Source organism: Chrysemys picta, chromosome 7 (assembly GCF_011386835.1).
Source record: "Chrysemys picta bellii isolate R12L10 chromosome 7, ASM1138683v2, whole genome shotgun sequence".
Taxonomy (NCBI): Eukaryota; Metazoa; Chordata; order Testudines; family Emydidae; genus Chrysemys; species Chrysemys picta.
In genome coordinates, this window is record NC_088797.1 from 90,752,329 (window position 1) to 90,772,482 (window position 20,154).

Sequence of the window (20,154 nt, forward strand, 5' to 3'; positions counted from 1 at the left end):
ATAAGGATCCATGGATCTGGGGGGTGGGGTGGGATTGAGCAGTGCAGTTATGCCTACAGGTTTTTAAATGTGTTTAGTAGGGAGTGATGCCGCTTTGAGTTGGTGTGTCCTGGTCTGTGGGGAGCTTGCTTCTGATGATGAGCTTGACAAGTTTGGGGAGTTGTTTAAAGGCCAAAAGGGAGGGTTCAGGAAATGAGAATGAGTTGTAATTGTTTAATGATACCCATTTGGATTCCAGTGGTGACAACTAGGAGGGTGGGTAGGATTCTGTATTGGATCATGTTCTCTTGTGGAATTTGTTTGTCCTTTTCCATAATGAGATCTATTTTTCTGGTGCAATGTCCCGTGGCAGAGGTGATAACTGCCCACTTCACCTTGAATGGTCTCTCTTACACTATGTGTTAAATATTTATGCTGAATAATCTGTTCCACCTTGTCTTTAGCTGTGACACTTAGGGTATGTTTAAACAGCTGATGTTCAAGCACTGTCGCAGCAGCCCTTTAATATGGCTGTGTAGTCATGGCTCCAGCGCTGGGAGAGAGCTCTCCCAGTGCTGTAAAACAACCATCTCCATGAGTGGAATAGCTTGTGAGCGCACTGGGAGTGTAGCTGCACTGCCACTTTACAGTGCTGAAACTTGCATCAGTTGGGGTGTGTTGTTGTTGTTGTTGTTGTTTAAACCCCTGAGCGAGGAAAGTTTCAGTGCTGTAAGTGGCAGTGTAGACAAGCCCTTAGAGCAGGGTCGGCAACGTTGGCACGTGGCTCGCCAGGGTAAGCACCCTGGCGGGCCGGGCCAGTTTTATTTACCTGCCGACGCGGCAGGTTCGGAAGATCGCGGCCCCCACTGGCCGCGGTTCACTGTCCCTGGCCAATGGGGGCGGCGAGAAGCCGCGGCCAGCACATCGCTCACCCGTGCCACTTCTCGCCGCCCCCATTGGCCCAGGACGGCGAACCACGGCCAGTGGGGGCCACGATCAGCCGAACCTGCCGTGTCAGCAGGTAAATAAAACTGGCCCGGCCCGCCAGGGTGCTTACCCTGGCGAGCCACGTGCCAACGTTGCCGACCCCTGCCTTAGAGTATCTTTCCCAGACCTTAAGAGCTCTGTGAAATCTCTCAAAAGCTTGTTTCTTTGACCAACAAAAGTGGGTCCAATAAACTATACTACCTCACTCACCTTTTCTCAGAGAATAATAGTAGCATTTATCAGGGGACATGTTGTTTATACCTCGTTTTACAAAGATTCTGTTACAACAACATTGAGTTTTAGGAAAACCTTGTCATGGAGAAATATCAACATAAATATGGTCCTATTCAGGACAGGTTTGGGGAGATCTTAACTATAGCTGGTGTGCACGTACAGAGAACTTTGTTTGGACACTCTCATTTCAACAATAGACAACTAGAATAGCCCATCTAACCCACACACACTTTCATGCAGGCTTGTTGAATCTTTCAGTTGGGGGGGGGGGAAATGATTTAATATCTTTTTAATGGTATTTATAAAATGCATGTGTCTGGTTGTAATGAGTAGGCAGATAAACTTATGAAAATCCAGATTGCTTTAATGTGCTTAATGCTTAAAGTAGCTCTCTCAGGAAAAATATAGTACAGATTTTTCAAATAGAAAACAGCATGTTAGTATTTAGTTTTAGGAGACATTTGGCCACACTTCACAATCCTTACTCAGGTTGAGTGGTACATTTACCCTAATGCAGTCCCATTCAGGAAAACTGGGCCTGCTTGTAGAGCAAGGTTCTGCTCAGCATGCAGAACTGGGCCCTACTGTGTTACTGTGATGGGGTGTCCTCCTCACACTTGCCCTGAAAGTGTTTAGGTAGGCCAGTGGGGCCAATTAGCCAGCAAGCTGGGGGGGAATTAAGACTGTGTGAGAGAAGCCTTAATTAGAAGAAGCTCACCTGTGCAAGAACGGGGGGGGGGCTACATAAAGCAGGAAGCTATCAATAGAAGGGGCTGCTGGGAAAGACTGCAGTCACTGCATGGGAAGAGGGAGGAGTATTTGTAGGCTGCAGTTGCTCCCTGGGGAAAGGGAGGGGAGAAACTGGCAGAACCAGAGAAGGTAGGGAGAGCCAGAAGGTTAGGAAAGGGTTCTGGGAAATGCAGCAATGTCTGGGTTGGAACAGACCTTGACTGCTGACTAGTGGGTCCCCAACCAATCACTGGGAAAGTGGCACTGGCAGGATAGTGAACAGGAAGATTGCCTGAGCCTCTCTGCGTGGCAATGCTTTCCTCATCATCTCCCCCTTCCCCCGAAGGGGAAGCCACAATAGTGATCTAGCTGGAAGGCTGAATCACAAAGAAGCCACAGCAGCCCCTGTGGCAAGAAAGGGACTTCAGTCACAGAAAGGCACAGGTGGAGATACAGCATACAACCACGGGAAGCGGTGTCAGCCTGGTGAGTTGTTACCTCTGCTTTTATCTTCCTAAAGTACATTAACGCTGGTTTAAGAGGCAGGAAGGCTTTTTCAGCGTGCAGTCCCCATCTGCCATTGAGAATATTAAGTGGTTATCTTCCTCCACTTGCTTGCCTGATGGCTTTGTTTACCTTGCATGTAAACATGCTTTTCATTGTCTGTAATTACACCTTGCTTAATTTACACTGAAGACACAGTCAAGCCTGCAAAAGAATATGCCTTGTCTAGGAATGGCTGTACAACGCATCTCCAGACAGGAGAACTAGGACTCATGTATTGAGGGAGTGATCATTTGAGCACAATCCCTGCTCCAGACAAGGGCATGGAGGGTCTCCTAAATCATGATGAGATCTGATCAAGACTCATATGGACACAGAGCAGGGAGATCTGGGGCAACTAACAAAGTGAGTTACACTTTGCAGAACAACTTAATAAATCACACGCCACAAGAGAGGGTTCATGTTTTGAACCACCTTAAATGTGGATAATTGACTGAGGGAACCCAAGGGATGCTGAGTGCAATGCACCTGCAGGGCCACATGGGGCAACAAGGTGGCACTCTGGATGGCAGTGCCCCATGGTACTATCCTTCTGATTTAGTATCCTTTTGAACTCACACGCTACTGATGTAAATGACTACAAGGTGCAGGGCAACAGTAAATCAACTTCTCAGAGTTTGTGCACCAGTGTAACTCAGCCTGGCCTGCCATATATTACAGGTATCTAGTCTGACCTCCTCTATAACCCAGGCCTCAGAATTCCACCTAGTAATTCCTGCAGCAACCCCAATAACTTGTGGTTGAACTGTAAATATGTCAAGTGATAGAGAATCCACCCCATCCTTTGGTAAGCTGTTCTAGTGGTTCAGGGTAAATTTTACCATATTCTTCGCTGGCTTCCTTCAGCAGCAGAGCAGTCTAGCCCTTACCGCCAGTGTCAGTGGGCCATCCCAGTAGCTGGAGTCTGTGGAGAAATGAAAGCCTGAACTTCTCTCTCCACAGGTTTTTCTGTGTGCAAGAGCAGCCTGGCCTAAGATGTCAGCAGTTCTCCACGGATCAATACGGCAAGGAGTGGTTTGCCTGCTAATGCCAATGGATAATCCAAATAGGACATTTTATTGTCACATTACAGCTATCTGGGGCATACCTATAAAGTCTCTACAGCAAGGCCTATCTGCACACAGCACATTTAAGAGAAAGGGAATAGTCCCTAGACTGAGGTTGCATGGTTTGGACCTTTCATTTAGCAAAAGAATTTATTCCATTCTCTCAAGGTGGCCATGGGCTAGGTCAGCTATTTAAATAGTGGAATTTAATATACACCCCAGTATTCTGCCTAATTTCAGACAAATTAGCTTTATCTCGGCACAAAGCACAAAAACCATACTCAATTTAAAAACAAAGAAACATAAAATACTTCAAACACAAAATGGCCCAAATTCAGTTCCTTTACTTGGTGTGAGAACAGCTTTTTGTTTATTTTTTAATGTGCATGGGAGGAAAAGATTACTTAAATAATTGTATTCAATTTCTTACATAAAGTACATAAATAGGAGCAGAAATTACAGCAGATATTTAGAGGGGAAATTAGAAGATCCAAAATGGAGTTTGAAGAGCAATTAGCTAAAAGTGTATAAACAACAAGATATTCTTTAAGCATATCAGAAGCGGGAAGCCTGTGAAATGGTTTATGGGTCTGCTTAATCACCAGGCGTTAAAGGGAACAGTTAAGGAAGACAAGGATGTAGCTGAGACGATAAATGATTGCTTTTCTTCAGTCTTCACCAAGAACGTTGGGGGGATTGCTATACTGGATCTGCTCTTGCCTGATAACAAATGTGATGTAGTTGCAGAAGTTGAGGTGACAGAAGAAGAGGTGCTGGAGTAAACTGATCATTTAAAGTGCAATGAGTCACAGGCCCAGATGGTGTAGGAGTTCTGAAGGAGCTCAAGTATAAAGAAGTTGAGCTGCTTTTGGGGGTGGGGGGGGGAAGTGTTTTTAATAAGAAAAAATACAGACACTCTTCCAGGGGAGCCAAATTTTGTAGCTATATCTTAAAAAATAAAAATAAAGTCGAGGTGACCTGGGGAATAACAAACAGGTAAGTCTTACATCTGTAGCTGGCAAATTGGGTAAAATGAGGATTAAAAACAGAATACCAACACCTATGGAAGATCATGGTATGACAGGGTCTAAACAGCACAGATTCTGAAAAGGAAAACCTGGTATCTTATAATTCTTTGAATGTGTAGTAAAGTAATGAATTAAGGTGATCCAGTTGACATAATTTATTCAGACTTCCAAAAGGTCTTTGAGATGGTCCCAAACAAGAGACTAAAGGAGTTAAGTAGTCCTGGGGCAAGAGGCAAAGTACTGTTTTGGATTAAAAACCAGACTAAAACAAAACTCAGACTAGGATTAATGGTCAACTTTCATCAAGGCCAAAGGCTAATAGCAGGGTGCCCTAAAGCTCCATACTAGGTCATGTCTTGTTTCATATATTAATCTGGAAAGGCAGATGAGGAACTAGGAAAGAAAAATTGTGGATGGCATAGTTATTTAGGTTAGTCAGAGCCAGAGATGAATGTGAGGAACATGAGAGTAACAAGCTGAGTAAATGGGCAACACTATGGCAAATTAAATTTAATGTCAACAAATATCAAATACATGTTGGACGGAAAAATTTAAACTGCTAGTACACTTTACAGCATTCTAAAGTAATTGTATCAATACAAGAAAGGGACCTGGGCATCAGTGCTGACAGGTCAATGGAAACCTCTGTTCAATGTGCAGCTGCAGGTTTAATAATAATTAAAAAAAAAGTTAGCATCCATAAGGAGAATAAGACTGAAAATATTATTATGCCTTAATAAAATCAGTGGTGAGCCCTTACATGGAATGTGTGTGCAGTACAGGTCAGCTTGTCTCAAAAAGGATATTGCAGAACTGGGGGCAGTGGGGATCAGGGAAGTGCAATGAGAGTGATCAAAGGCCTAAAAAGCTTTTATATGAAAAGAGGTTGGAAAGATTGGAATTGTTACCTCAGAATGGAGCTGGGTAAGAAGGAATAGGAAAAAAGTATATAAAATAAATGCTATGGAGAAGGTAGATTGGAAACTTCTGTTTTTCCTGTCTCACAATATGAGAACAAAGGAACATTCAATTACAAGAAAAGGTGGAAAATTCAAAAAGGATAAAAGGAAACACTTTTTCACACAGCATGTGGTTAAACAGCAGAACTCATTGAGTGTGAGGCCAAGAATTAATGAGATTCAAAAGGGACTGGATATGATAATGGATATCAAGAATATTCCGAACCAGCTTAATGGCAATAACTTTGAATATGATATTAAACGGTGTGCTTTTGGGTTTAAACCAAACTCTAATAGAGATCAGGATTTGACATGTGGGCTGATTATTCTACATATCCCTGCTTTAGAGTTCCTGGGCTATCCTCTAAAGCATCTGGTTCTGGCCACTACTGGGGACAGGCTACTGGACAGTTGATCAAATCTGATATTCCTATGTTCTTTAGTCCCTAGAAATATTCTGGTTTTACTTACTACATTTCATGATTTATTCATGGGTAGTCACTGCTCTGGATAATAGAGAGAGAGTCCCCTTAGCTGTAATAAATTTCCACAATGGAGGGCACTGTTATGAGCAGGGTCCAGACACTCCAAGGGCAAAAGAGGAGGTCTGAACCCCAAAAGAATAAGAACAATTGAATCAACTGGTTGTATACAATGTTGTTGTGTAAAAGTATATGTCAAGTAAGGTCTACTATGAAAGCTTGCAATGGTCTGAACTTAACCTGTATACGTATCTCATTATGGTTACAGATGTATGCATGTATATGTATTAAAAATGGTAAAAGTGGCACAACTACAGCATCACCTTACACAACAGGGGCTGAAGGAATAAGACAGGGAGGGTCATCCCCCAGGCTAGTTATTCACATGAAGCCAACTTGAGGTACTTGTCCATTGTTCAACCAGGAAGACACAATGATGAGCCATTAAAGTTAATGGAAATATTTTGAAAATTAAAAGAAAACCCCACTCTTGAAAAACTGAGAAAGGAGGGAGCCTCCACTCTGAATAACCATGAATCATTATGCCAGGCAAAGGGGCCGGGGAAGAGAGCAAGAGGGTATGTCTACGCTACAATGCAAGCCCAGAGTTAGCAGAACTCAAGATAGCAGACCCTGGGTTTGATACTCACACTGTAGGTTATCTACACTCATTTATAACCTCAGGTTAGGAATTGTTGAACCTGGGTCTCAAGTCAACCTGGTGCTCCAGCATCTACTGTGCCATATGTGGGCCTGAGTCCAACTACCCATATTCCAGACTTCCTAGTGCACTCCCAAAACGTGGCTTCTTTAGCACCTTTGTTCATGGTGCAGCATGGGAAAACTTAACTGTCCACCAAACTTGACTGTCCAGAGGACAAAGAAAGTCCACCTGTGGGATACTTTTAGCAGAATCCCTAAGCATGAGTCCAGTGGGGCTGCCTCTGCACTGCACTCCATTGCTTGAACCCCAGGTCTTGGCTTGACTCAGGCTTAGAACTTACAACCTAGTGGGGTCCTGGGACCCTGGTTTAGCACCATTTGTGTGTAGATGGAAGGGGAGTTGGGCTTGAGCCTAAATTCAAACCCTGGGCTTATGCTGCATTGTAGACATACACAGAGAGAGAGGGGGGAAAAAACCTTTAAAATCAGGCTTGGGTTTGAGGTGTTTTTTTATGCAGAAACTGTGAATCAACATCTGTGTGATGCTCTCTGTGAAAGATTGGATCCTCTCTAGGATAGAATGCACACTGGAAACTGTTCAGAGGTAATAAGTAACTTGTATTAGAAAAGGGAATTTAGCTAATATAGAAACAAAGCTTGAGGTTGCATCTTTGTTTATTTTCTGTGTAACTTCTATGTGTTTGCTTTGCCTTACTATTTCATCTTTGAATCTGATTTTTCTACTACATATTTTTTTTGTTTATTTTTACCACAATGAGGTCTCTAGTGTGCAAACTATGAAACCTTCCCCCAAAATGAATTGATAACTAGGAGCAGGTTTCATGGCTTTGGGTGTGGCAAACTGGAGGGGGAAGGTCTGAATGTCTAATAGTTAAGAGTTCAGGGTAGACAGATTTGGGGAGACTCAGGACCAGAAAGGGTTGTTGAAGTCACCCTTGCCATAGATGCTGGAACTAGGGTTGCTGGGTTGCTGCTGTACCCCCTGTCTTGAAGTAGTAATAACAACCCAAATGCATGACTTCTGACTTTGGCACCCCTCGTTATAAATATTGTTCCAGCACCACTGACCCCTGTTGAGGTATAAGCATATGGTTTCCCACTAGGCTGCTGGAAGCCAGGGAGAGACCATATGCTGATATGCTGGCTACTGGTGTCAGAACTCTGAGCCATAGCAGCATAGTGTAAGACACCCAAAGTTACAAGACAGGCAGTTTTATATAATTTTATATAATTTGACAGTTCTGATAAAATAAAGTTTATAGATGTCATTGATCCTGCAATGGTGCCACTATTGCTTTTCTACTGGTCTATCTAAAGGGTGAGAGTAAGGTGTTGCTGCACTCCAGCACAGGAAGCCTGAACATAAAGGAGGAAGGAAGAGGAGGGGGTAATAAAGAATCTAAGATGCCTTCTTCCATAAGAATGAAATTAGCCTGAGTAATGGCCAGACTGGCGGCTGCCATCCAGTGTGAGAAATAAAAGTAAGAGGTAAAGAACTAATTTTCTTTTTTGTACTGATAAAATGATCTCATGTATTGCACATCCTATTAAGTTTACTTTCTAAATGGTCTCAGAAGCAGAGGTGACCTCACCCTCCCAAATCTGAACTTCATCATCCAATTAAATATGTACCTAGCCTTTATAGTGTAGTGGGGTTTTTTTGTTTGTTTTTTAATCTAAAGGTCTCAAAGTTCTTTGCGAAGTGGATTAACTTTCTTGGAAGAACAGCTTAAACAATGGACCTGCCATACCTTCTGATTTAACAATAGGAGGGCAAGCTATGGCAGAAGTTAAGAGCACAGTAAAACCTTGTATTAATATTGGCATTAAATACTTTTATTAAGACATCTTCTGGGAATTCAAACATTGAAGAAAGTCATAAAAATGTTAATTTGTATCAAACTCAATACAGAATGAGACCAACGTTTTAAACTCTCTCCTAACTACTTGAACAGAGAAAACATTGCTGTTTGGTGATAGTTGAAAAGAGATCTTTCCCTGGAACTTGATAGGGGCAACAGCTGAACCAAACTACTTGAGGCCCAACCTCTAGATTTGTGAATAAATTAGAGTAGAATAGAAATGATCAAAAACTACTTTCTCCGTTTTGTATAAATCAGGTTATATATTTTTTTTTGTTCTTCCAAAATTGTCAAATGGAAATATTGGTTGCTTTATTGCATGAACTATTAGACCACCTTGTCACATTTCAGAGAAATGTGGTAGTATTTAGGGCTATTAGAGACTTGGGAACAAATGGCTTTCCCATCTTCAGTCCACTCACTATAGAGTAAAAAATTCCTCTTCAATGCTGGTATTGAACCTGGAGGGAGAAGGAAGGGAAGGTATGAGAGAGGAGAGGAAGAAGAGTGAAAGCCCCTCCAGGTACAGGGAAGGAAGGAAAGCTTGCTGGGCTCCCCACAACAACCTTATCTCCCCTCTTAGTCCCCCAAAATAGCATGATGTAGTTGGCCATTCTCAACTTGGGACAGCAGAGTCCTCTTGCTGCCAGCAAATGTAGTAAGTAGAGCTAGGCAAAGAATTTTGGATTAATAACTTATTTGTGGAAAAATGAAGTTTTGGTGGAATCAGAAAATAAGGAATACCCAATTTAGTTCTCTTGCAACCTTAATTCAGCCCCTTGTGTACCTGCGTTAGGATACAGTCTTGAATTACTGATCACATACCATTTTCCTAAAACCTCTGTCTCATTTACTGTCTGGTGTGGATAATGCTCAGGGAATAAATAAGAGTTGAGTATTGAATGAGGCTTCTTGTAGGATCCCCGAAATCAAGGGGAGCTGTGGATACTCAGTATTGTTGGATGTAAGGCAGTGTGGTCTGAAAGAATAAGCACCGTTTTGGGAGGCAGTAGGTCTTGAGCCTTAATCCTGGTTCTGACTGATTCACTGGGTGGCTTCAGGCAAGCCTCTTTCTCAGTTTTCCATTTGTAAAATAGAGACAATAATGCTTACCTCTCAATGAAGGTAAATTCATTAATGTTTGTGAGGCCCTTAGGTACTATGCTGATGAATGCTCTAGCAAAGAACATGCAAAATGAATATTTCTGTATGCATTACAGACATTGGATGGTACTCAGTAAATCAGACCAAGGCCACTCATTGATTGATGTTCAATATTTTTTTATCCCTTTCTCATTTCCTCACCACCATGCAGCCTTGTGCACTGAAAGAGACTAAGGCCTTGTGGAATAAATAGTACATGATCATGTAACTAAAGACTGTGGCATAATGAATATGCACAAAGGGCAGAACTAAGTTTGCACAGGAAGTCTAAATTCTGGCATTTCCTGACTTTTGAGCACTTAACTATGCTGTCTAAATAATATTCTTTTAACATATTTAAAATTGCACTTAAGAACTATGATTCACAAGGAGAGACTTATTAAATTTATTTGTGTTGATAGTTTTCAGTGCTTCTGATCTAACCAGACAAAAATGGAGTTAAGATTGCAAATGTGTTTTAGCAGAATCCAGCTAACATATTGTTGGTTACTGCTTGTGAAGCTGTTGAGTGAGCCAATAAAGGTTTGTAGAGCCACTCCTAAAGCTACTTTTGGGAGAATTATTAGATTTAGAGATACAACCTTAAATAGTTCCAGCAAGGCTAGAGTATGGGTAACAGAAAGAGAAAGACCTAAATATTAATGAAAAATGTTAGAAAATCAGGGTAATCCAGGCATGATTGTTGGAGTCTTAATAACTAATGTATTTCTTCACAGGAAAACTGAAATGCTGCAGTAGTGTTACTTGCATAGGTGCAAATCCAAAGTAAGAGGAGAACATATTAGTATATTAAGGGCCAGCTCCTAGTGACATCAATGACAAAAACTGCTATTGACTTCAATGGGGACAGCATATAATGAATTAAGAGTATATAATTTTGGCCTTTCCAGAATTTTATTTACATATAGAAAATGTGTTCAGCATTGAACTAATTCTCCTTGCAACTGGTCAGTTTAGAATGAGTGGAAGTTTTTGAAACACTGCTAGTGTATCTCTATTCTTGAAATTTATAAAGTGGTATTGTTTTTTTTTGTTTTGTTTTTGTTTTTTAAACTAGGGATCTCTCATTATGTGATGTCTGGTCTTGTCTTCAGTTATTTTTGGTTATGGAAAAAAAGGCTTATAATAGGAGCTCATTGAGTTTGGGCATTTCCAAATAAACAAAACTCTGGCATAGTAGGATAAAAGATGCATAAATATATGCAAATATTGAATGAATGGGTTCCTGAAGCTTTAGTTTGTATGTAGTTCATGCCTCTTAGTTTATTGAGATCAGCCTTCAAATTTTTGATGGCAAAATGAATCTTTCCATAATTAAAATCATTATTTTTCAAATAAAAATGTGTCTTAAGACAATCATATTGGAGTCCTGCTTTTGTATGAAAGCTTTGAGTTCTTAAGTTCATAAATGCTGGGTATGATTACAGCAAAACAAGATTCTGTTCTAAGATCTGTGTGACTGATCTGATAATGTTAGTGATAAATATTTGCCAAGTACAACAACAGATTCCACTTGAATTACACTGTTTCCCCATATTCAAATCAACTGCTTTGCACTTTATGTAACCCCTTAGTACTCAAGTGTTAACTTGAAGAAAATAATAGCTAGATGTTTTAAGAGACAATGAAGGTGGTGGGAGGAGGGAGCGGGAAATAAGAGGGCAGTATGCAGATATGTTCTAGAAATGTATTGTGGGGTTGTTGTTGTTTTTTAAATGCCAAGTTGAACACTAATTTAAATTGTGGATACTTTTCTTTAGTATAGATGTCAGATTAGGTATTTACATGGATCCCATGACCAAGCTCATTACAAATTTTAATGAATTTCCTCCTTATAACACTCTTATGAGGAAGGGAAGTAGTATTACACCATTTTACAAATTTGGAATTGATACACATATTAAAGACAAAGAATAAGATCCTGGCCTTGCTTAAATCAGTGGGAGCGGACTAAACTAGATCTCTTTTCTTGGCTGTGCTTGCTATATATAATATATTTTCTTCTGCATAAAAGTTACAGTGCATGTGAAAAGTAATGTAAACTTATTGGTCTCTTAGTATCAATTAAAGTTAATGCTTAGATGTATTCCACTATAGAACTGAGAAGAATTTTCTATGTAATCTATACTGTATCTGAAAGAAATTAAAGAACCCTTCCCTTGCTGTGCCATAGTTTTATGGTATAATTATCGCTTTAAGGATAGAATTTTGAATAACTCATGATGGAAAGAGCAAATAAATTGTTTGCTGGGAACATGTTACATTATTTTATCCTTCCCGTTCTAAAAAAATCGCTCCTGTTACATGAACAGCTATTCAGCTACTGCAGGCAACACTTGGAGAAAGCACCTCCGGAGCTAAGGCGATAGGACATCAGAGAGCTGCAGTAATTGAGAGCAAGGGCAGTATTCTGTCCAAAATGTTTTGTATTCAAGCCACAGCCTGAATGACAGAAAAGCTGAAGGTGGGTTCAGAAAACAGCTTTTGTCCAAAGAGTCTAATCACCTGGCTCATCAGGGTTCGGTCTGAGGTCGAACACTAATTTGATTGAGCCCCAATCAAGCCTCAATCAGAGGCACAATTTGGGGTCTTAAACATTCGGGTGCAATTACACTTATATATTCTTGGACTGACCTTTGCCTAATGCCAATATTAATACACAGAAGAATTGTGGTGTTCATGTCTGTTGCTAAGGGGATGAATGTGCATCACACACTTTCTTGTATAGTGTAGGCAGAGTCGTTTAACAACTTCGACTCAGAGAGAGACCCCGGGAAAGTGATGCTAATGTGGACAGCCAGAAGGATCCTAGCGAGATGTTAAAGGGATACGATGAGCCTTTTAGTTATTGCTCAGGAGAGCGATTAATTCACAGAACTCGGAGGTGTCTGTTTTCAGTGCGTTCTCTTCTTTCTTCCCCGATCTGCCCTTGTTTAAAACACAGCAATGTTAATGATTCTCAAGAACGAGAGAGGAAGGGCTAGGAGCAGCCTGTTCCGTTGCAGCTGCAATTCACTGAAGTTCCGAGAGGAGAAGGGGGCACAATTTCCCTGCGTTAGATAACCCGCTTCTCGTGCGCTGTCCAGCAGTAAAACGGACTGGGAGTTTTTAAGCTCTTAAGGGGCTAGAGCCGTCCATAGTCACGGGTTTCTTCTGTCCTGAGCAGCAGTAATTTGAGTCTGCAGTAATTTGAGAATGGAGCTTTGACAGAGGAGGGCGAAAGCCCCAGGAAGACCCTCTCACTCAAGCATCCGTAGACGCTACAGGAAGCCCAGACTTTCTCTCAGAAAAGAATAGGCTGGCCTGGCTGTGCAACCTTGTGTCCTGCGGGCAGCCAAGGGTGGGTGGGGAGGAGAAAATAAAGGTGAGGACAGGTGCATAGTAAGGCACATTCTGGAGGATATGATGAATTTCATCATAGGCTTTCATGTGCTTTGGGAACCTCTCAAAATGTTCCCACCCCCAATTTCCCCCCCTCTCCCTGAGGAGTACCCAGTTGGATACGTATGCAGTAAGAATAATTATTAAAATACAAGAAAAAATAGACTGAAGTGAAATAAAAGGGACTAATAGAATAGGTAAGAACAAACAGGAGTATACTGAGAAAAAAAACAGTTTGTGCTTGCCATTGCACTGATCACTGTGGGCCCAATACTGCCAGCACTTATGCAGGTTAATCACTTTATTCACTTGAGTTATTCCATTGGTTTCAGTTCAGGTAATTCTTTTATGTGACTGCAGGTTTAGTGCCACACTGTAATTATGATTAAGAATCATTGGTTAAATTATATAACTTATTTTTTTGTTTTTATGCTGGTTTAAGCAATAGCAAAGCACTGTAAGTCCCACTGAAGTTCTGAAAGTATGGAAAAATTACTTAACTGCCTAAGTATGTACACGACCAGAATGAATGAGTGGGGGAAGGGGCACAATAAACAAGCCCAAGGCTCTATCCTGGCATGTGCTGAGTGATTCCAAGAGGTGATGGCTGCCCTTAGCTGTCATTGACTTAAATGGGTGTAGATGGGGTCAGCATTTCTTTTCGAAGATCATCACATTTGATCAGGTCCTTGTTTAGAATTGTCCTATTGTTTCATGTGCTGTGCTTTGTTCTGTCTTGACAATGTTCCCAAGAATCCAACTCTCAGGTTTCCTTAGCTAGAGAGCCTCAGCTGCAGTAATTCTTGTCAAGCACATTGAAATTTTGAAAGCAGAGAACATGTTTGAGCTGCTTTATTATTATTGGCACCACCTTTAGTTAAGGATACTCAACCTTTTCTATTATAACACTATGTTTTCAGTTGCTTATAACTTTGTCAAATCTTTTACTGATGAGGCTGAAATTTCCTATGCCAGGTGCTTGTTTTAGGCAGATATTTTTTGAGTTTCAGCTAAAATTAACCATTTTCAAGAACAAGATTATGGACAAAAGTAATCTGTTCATGTTAAAACAGTCTTACAATGGTTTAAGAAGCTTGAGCATGTCCATACTTTGGACTAGGGGCTTGAAATTTGGTGTGTGTGAGGGGAGGATATCACCTTGGTTCCAGGGATGTACCCTTTTATGTTCCCATGAAAAATTGGCTAAATTTGACTAATTTATAAGCCTTGGGGTGTGTGTGTGTGGGGGGGGAATCTGTTTGCACATGCTCTGTAGAGGCATGTTGGACTTTGGCAGTTAAATCTTTGAAGATTTTGTATGCATATGGCATATTTCAGTCCTGGGGCTGGGGAGGACTGTCCCTGCAACTGCTGTTCCTGGCTGCTGAGGGCCACTATGACCCTAGGCACTGGACCTGAGAGTAGGGAGACTCTCTCTTCTGTGCTCTCAATGCCTACCCTGTTGGTACCTAGGCAGCATAGAAAGTGCCTGACTGAGGGTACATCTACACTACAGCGGGGAGTCGATTTAAGATACGCAAATTCAGCTATGTGAATAGCGTAGCTGAATTCGACGTATTGCAGCCGACTTACCCCGTTGTGAGGACGGCGGCAAAATCGACTTCTGCGGCTTTTTGTCGGCGGCGCTTACTACCACCTCCGCTGGTGGAGTTAGAGCGCCGATTCGAGGATCGATTGTCGCGTCCCGACGGGACGCGATAAATCGATCCCCGAGAGGTCGATTTCTACCCGCCGATTCAGGCGGGTAGTATAGACCAGACCTAAGATGTAAAAAGGAGAAGACCCAGACCTGGAGATGTGGCAGAAGGAATATACTGGGACAAGGATCCATAGAGAAGGACTGGGATTTTGGGGGAGCCACGGTATGGTTGGGGCAGGGTGGATTGAAAGGCAAAAAGAGAATGGACAAGGAGGGAGGAGAGACCATAATTGGGTGGGCAAAGAGACTGGGACAAGCCTGTTTGAAGAGTGAGATTAGGTGGCTGGGGTTGGGGGAGAAGAGATGGAAGGCTGAGACTGGTTAGGCAAGGAGACTAGGATAAGGAACTGGGGCTGGAGGGCACAACTGGGACTGGGAGGAGGAGGAGGAAAGACTGAGATCAGATGAGGTGCCCAGCATGGGTGACGAGTCTGGGGTAGAAGACTGGAAGGGGGGAAAGTATGAGATCAGAGGAGGAACTAGGTAGTGGAGACTGGGATGAGGAACCAAGGGAAGGGAACTAAGACTGGGAAAAAGTGGGAAGACTAGGACTAGCTAGCCAAAGTGACTGGGATGAGGAACCTGGAGATGCAGGAGAGTTGCCAGACAGAGAATGTGCCCAAGAGACAGGAGTGAGGCATGGGCAGACTGGAAGGAACAGGAGCAGAAGGGGGTCAGGATTGGAGGGGACAGGAGCAGAATTATGTACGCCCACTAGCCATGTTTCCTTCATAATCTGAAATGGAATCTAAGAAGATTCCTGAGTGTCAACTTTCTGCTCTCTGCAAAATATGTGAAACACACTGATATAGTATTCTATCTCCCTTTTTAGTGCTGGTTCACACAAAGGATGACAACACTACTACTATAATTTACTCTGTTAGGGCAAGTGGCTGAGGTCTATGTATTGGATCTAAAAGTTCCAACCCTGCTGACGAGGCATAGGGGTGTCGGGATGCTGCTGCATGATGTAATTTCTGGGCTTATTTTCAGTTTGCTTAAAAAAAAAAAAAAAAACTAGGAAATTGCACACCAAACCCCTAAATTGAAATAACATTAAGGGTTGCAAAGTCAAGCACTTAAAAGTTAGGAATTGACAGAAAAAAAGTGTTTCCCCCAGGCTAGCAAAATCAATTTTCTATGCTCCATGTTAGCTCCCAATTTCTGATGCAGGGAATATTTACATATATGAGAAAAAGCAGTGTACTCTTCTAAAAGGCTACAACATATTGCACTGAATAATGGAAGTAGCTGACATTTTCTGTTTGATCATAGCACTGAAGGATTGCGTTTATAAGGAATAATGTGAATACATATATTTTTCTTTGTTAATTAACAAAATTACATATCCCAGCAGTTACCTCCACACTCTCACTGTGTACACATTTCTGGTTTTCTACTGTTGGTAATTTTTAAGCTACAGAGGCTTTAAAAATGATGGCACTTATAATATGAACTTTTTAAAGGACAATTTTAATTTATTAGAACTAAAACTAATTAATGGGTTTACTTAAAAATCCTCAGAAAATTCAAACTTTACTCTGAGATGATGTGCTGAAGATTTAGGGTTGATTTAAAAAAAAAATCGTGAGGCATTCAGATTGTTAATGAAAATTTTCATTATGTCCAGTAAGGTAAGCACAGGCAGAGTTACAATGAGCATTGATAATTTTCTTCAATCTGATACAATAGTTGACATGGAGCCAATGGAAGGATTCAAGGGGGGCTAATGTGACCAAACTGACAGACAAGGAAGCTGACAAACAATTAAAAATAAATAGTGGTTTTAATTAATGCTTATGAATGCATTTAACTCAAGTATTTTGAATAACTTTCCCTAAATCTGGCACTTCTCAAGTGTCAGGACACAGTTAGAAAGTTTGATCTTGGGCACCTATCATACTACTTCAGAGATATGGATGTGATCAGCACTAAAAATGAAACATACCACTTAAAAAAACCCCAGTATTCTAAATAGTCTGTTCTTACTCTGTAATGTGCTGTGGCCTTTCCAATGCACAGTAGACAGGTTTCTAAAATTGTGAATTGACAGTGAGTTTGCTTATTTATAAACACAAGCATGGCCATACTGGGTCAGACCAAAGGTCGATCCAGCCCAGTATCCTGTCTACCGACAGTGACCAATGCCAGGTGTCCCAGAGGGAGTGAACCTAACAGGTAAATGGTCAAGTGATCTCTCTCCTGCCATCCATTTCCACCCTCTGACAAATAGAGGCTAGGGACACCATTCCTTACCCATCCTGGCTAATAGCCATTAATGGACTTAAGCATAATGAATTTATCTAGTTCTCTTTTAAATCTGTTACAGTCCTAGCCTTCACAACCTCCTCAGGCAAGGAGTTCCACAGGTTGACTGTGTGCTGTGTGAAGAATTTCCTTTTGTTTTAAACCTGCTGCCCGTTAATTTCATTTGATGGCCCTTAGTTCTTATATTATGGGAACAAGTAAATAACTTTCCTTATTCACTTTCTCCACACCACTCATAATTTTATATACCTCTATCATATCCCCCCTTAGTCTCCTCTTTTCCAAGCTGAAAAGTCCTAGCCTCTTTAATCTCTCCTCATATGGGACCCGTTCTAAACCCCTAATCATTTTAGTTGCCCTTCTCTGAACCTTTTCTAATGCCAGTATATCTTTTTTGAGATAAGACCACCTCATCTGTACGCAGTATTCAAGATGTGGGCATACCATGGATTTATATAAGGGCAATAAGATATTTTCTGTCTTACTCTCTATCCCTTTTTGAATGATTCTTAACATCCTAACTGCCCCTGCACACTGTGTGGACGTCTTCAGAGAACTATCCACGATGACTCCAAGATTTCTTTCCTGATTAGTTGTAGCTAAATTAGCCCCAACATTATGGTACCTTTCCTCATGTCAACTGCTAACAGTCGAGGCCCTGATCCTGCCAAACGTTTTTCAATCAAGTAATAAATCCAGATCACTGAGTGGAACTGCATATATGATTCATACCGGCTAATGTGGAGAATTTCTTGACATATTTGTATTTGTGTCCCTCAAGATGTACATTCCTATGGGCTAGAGACTGGTATATTTTGTGGGGCTCCCCCTACCTATCAAAATTTGGAATCCCTGATTACATTGCCAGAAGTTAAGATCTGAACCAGCATATTTTGAAGAAGGGCGTCTTTTGACATGACACGTTCTTCCCTAGAGCCACTGCCTCAAACTTGCTCTTAAAAACGAATTAAATATATCTAAAGTTTGATGGGTAAGTCCAATCATTCCCCATATGGCATTTAGGGATAGAATGATGCTAAGAAAATGAAATTGGCAGTTTATACACTTCAATCTGGATTTTAAATCAGTACTTGTTCTTCGTGTCTTTTGACTGACGTTTCCTTTTTGATGTCATGAAGTATGTTGCTACTATTGCTGCATGCCAAATGCAGTGCACTTAAACAGTCTCCTTTGCCAGTGTGTTGCTGCTTAGATAAACCGATGGGAATGGAGTAGCAAAATCATTCTGAAATAGCTTTCAGAATCATTATTTACATTAATATCAGTATTATTTGACCTAATACATATGTCATCAACGTCTAACAAAAAGGAAATGTTTGTTAAAGGTAGCATTACTAGATAATTGTCATTGGTTTTCGTTTCAAAGGTGCATTCATAAGAAGGATTTCTAAAGCACAAATAGCTACAGGAGCCAAATAAACTAATTAGCAATGCAGGTATTGCTTGAGGGTATGAAACACTTGTAGATTTATGTTATTGGCTCATCAAGTATGTGCGTGAGAGAGAGCCCTTATCTTTCCTAGGGTAGAATTTAGTTTCTCAACTCTGGCTTTTTACGGTTTGCTTCAGATTGCATTTCACATGCTTTACTGATTTCCACCTAACTTGAAACATTGCAGTATTAAGCAAAGGGGCGACTTGGAGACATGAAGCCGGGACGTAGTGTCAAAATCCTCTAAAATGCATGATGCATTTGTGACTCTCTCCTTCGGTAAGATACACGAGCTCTACACAGTGGTGATGGCGTTACCCTCCCCTCTCCGGTACGGTCTGTACCACAGTGGATGTGCGGCAAGAGCAATGGGCTGAGACTATCTGGCTTGTTTCCTGAGCGATCTTCCACTGTACGCGCTATATAGCAAGGAGCACGGGCTTCCTCCCTTCCTTAGCCTTGCGGCGCACGGGCTGTGTGTTCTCCCAGGCTGCGCTGCACCAGGAGCCCGCTGATTCCCAGAGCCGCCTGCTTCCACCCCGGCTCTTGCCATCCGCTCGAGCCCTTGACGGACTTGGATCCCTTTTTGCGTCTCTGCGCCCTTCACCTGTTAGGAAGGCTGACGCGCCCCTGCCAAGCAGCCAGCGCCCACTGGCAAGCCTGCCGGCTCCTCTCCTGCCACCTTCCTGCCGGGCTCGCAGTCGGCGGCGGCAGCGCCCCGCGCCCCCTCCCGCGCGCTCGCACCGCCGCGGAGTTCCCCCCTCGCCGGTTCTCTCTCCAACATCAAAGTTTTCCTCCCTCCTCCGAGCCCCCTCCCCGCCCCCAAGCCCTTATTACTGCGCAGCCAGTGCACAGAGGGCTGGCAGCGCGGCGAGCAGATTACAGCGATTAGCTGCAGGAGAAGCTGCAGCGCCTCGCCGGCTCCCCGCGCTGACCCTGCCCGCTGAGGCCCCGGGGAGTCCAGGGCAGCTTCCCCTGTAGGCGGCGGCGAAGACGGGGATTGAGAGTCGAGCCGCGCGGCGCGGCGCGACCCAGCAGCCGGGCTTGGAACCGTGCGGGGCTCGGAGCTGCAGCGCGGCTGAGGCTCCGCGGAGGTGGCTCGGGACAGCGAGGTAAGGACCTGCGATGCCGGGGGAGCTGGGGCTTCTCTCCCCACCCACCCCCGCATGTCTCCGACAGGTGGCTGGAGCAGCAGCCGCGTCCTGCCCGCCCGAGGGGACCATGGTGCCAAACGCCCCGCTGCCCCCCTGGCTGTGCGCCCAGCTCCTCGCCGCCGCGCCGGCCAGCCTGCCCGCGGCTGCCGGGCTGTAATGTTAAACACCGCCGCCCGTCAGTCTGCGGCTTGGCTGGTACTGAGCATGCTCCCACCCACCGAGCATGCTCACTAGCACCTGCTGAAGCCGCTGCGTGGACGCTGCCCTTACCTGGGCTTGCAATGTGAGCCCAAGGGAGGGTTAAAAGTGCTGCGGGGCAAATCGGGGGGAGGGACGGGCAGAGTCTGTGCAGGGCGGAGACTGACTCCACGGGGGATCAAAGAGCTGGAGGCAGGGAAAGGAGCGGGCCAAGGGGTATGGGTTAAATCGGGGGTACGGGCGCTGCCAAACGGGATCAGAG

At 42.9% G+C, this 20,154-nt stretch overlaps 1 protein-coding gene across 1 annotated transcript in view; it reads left to right on the forward strand.

Moving 5' to 3' along the window:
- Positions 1–18,742: 18,742 nt before the first annotated feature.
- The window catches only part of PCDH15 (protocadherin related 15), a 1,392,890-nt gene continuing 1,391,478 nt past the window's right edge, over positions 18,743–20,154 (forward strand). The window contains exon 1 of the mRNA XM_065552026.1: positions 18,743–19,652. The gene's annotated coding sequence lies outside the window, so the exon portion shown is untranslated. The remainder of the gene's footprint in view (positions 19,653–20,154) is intronic.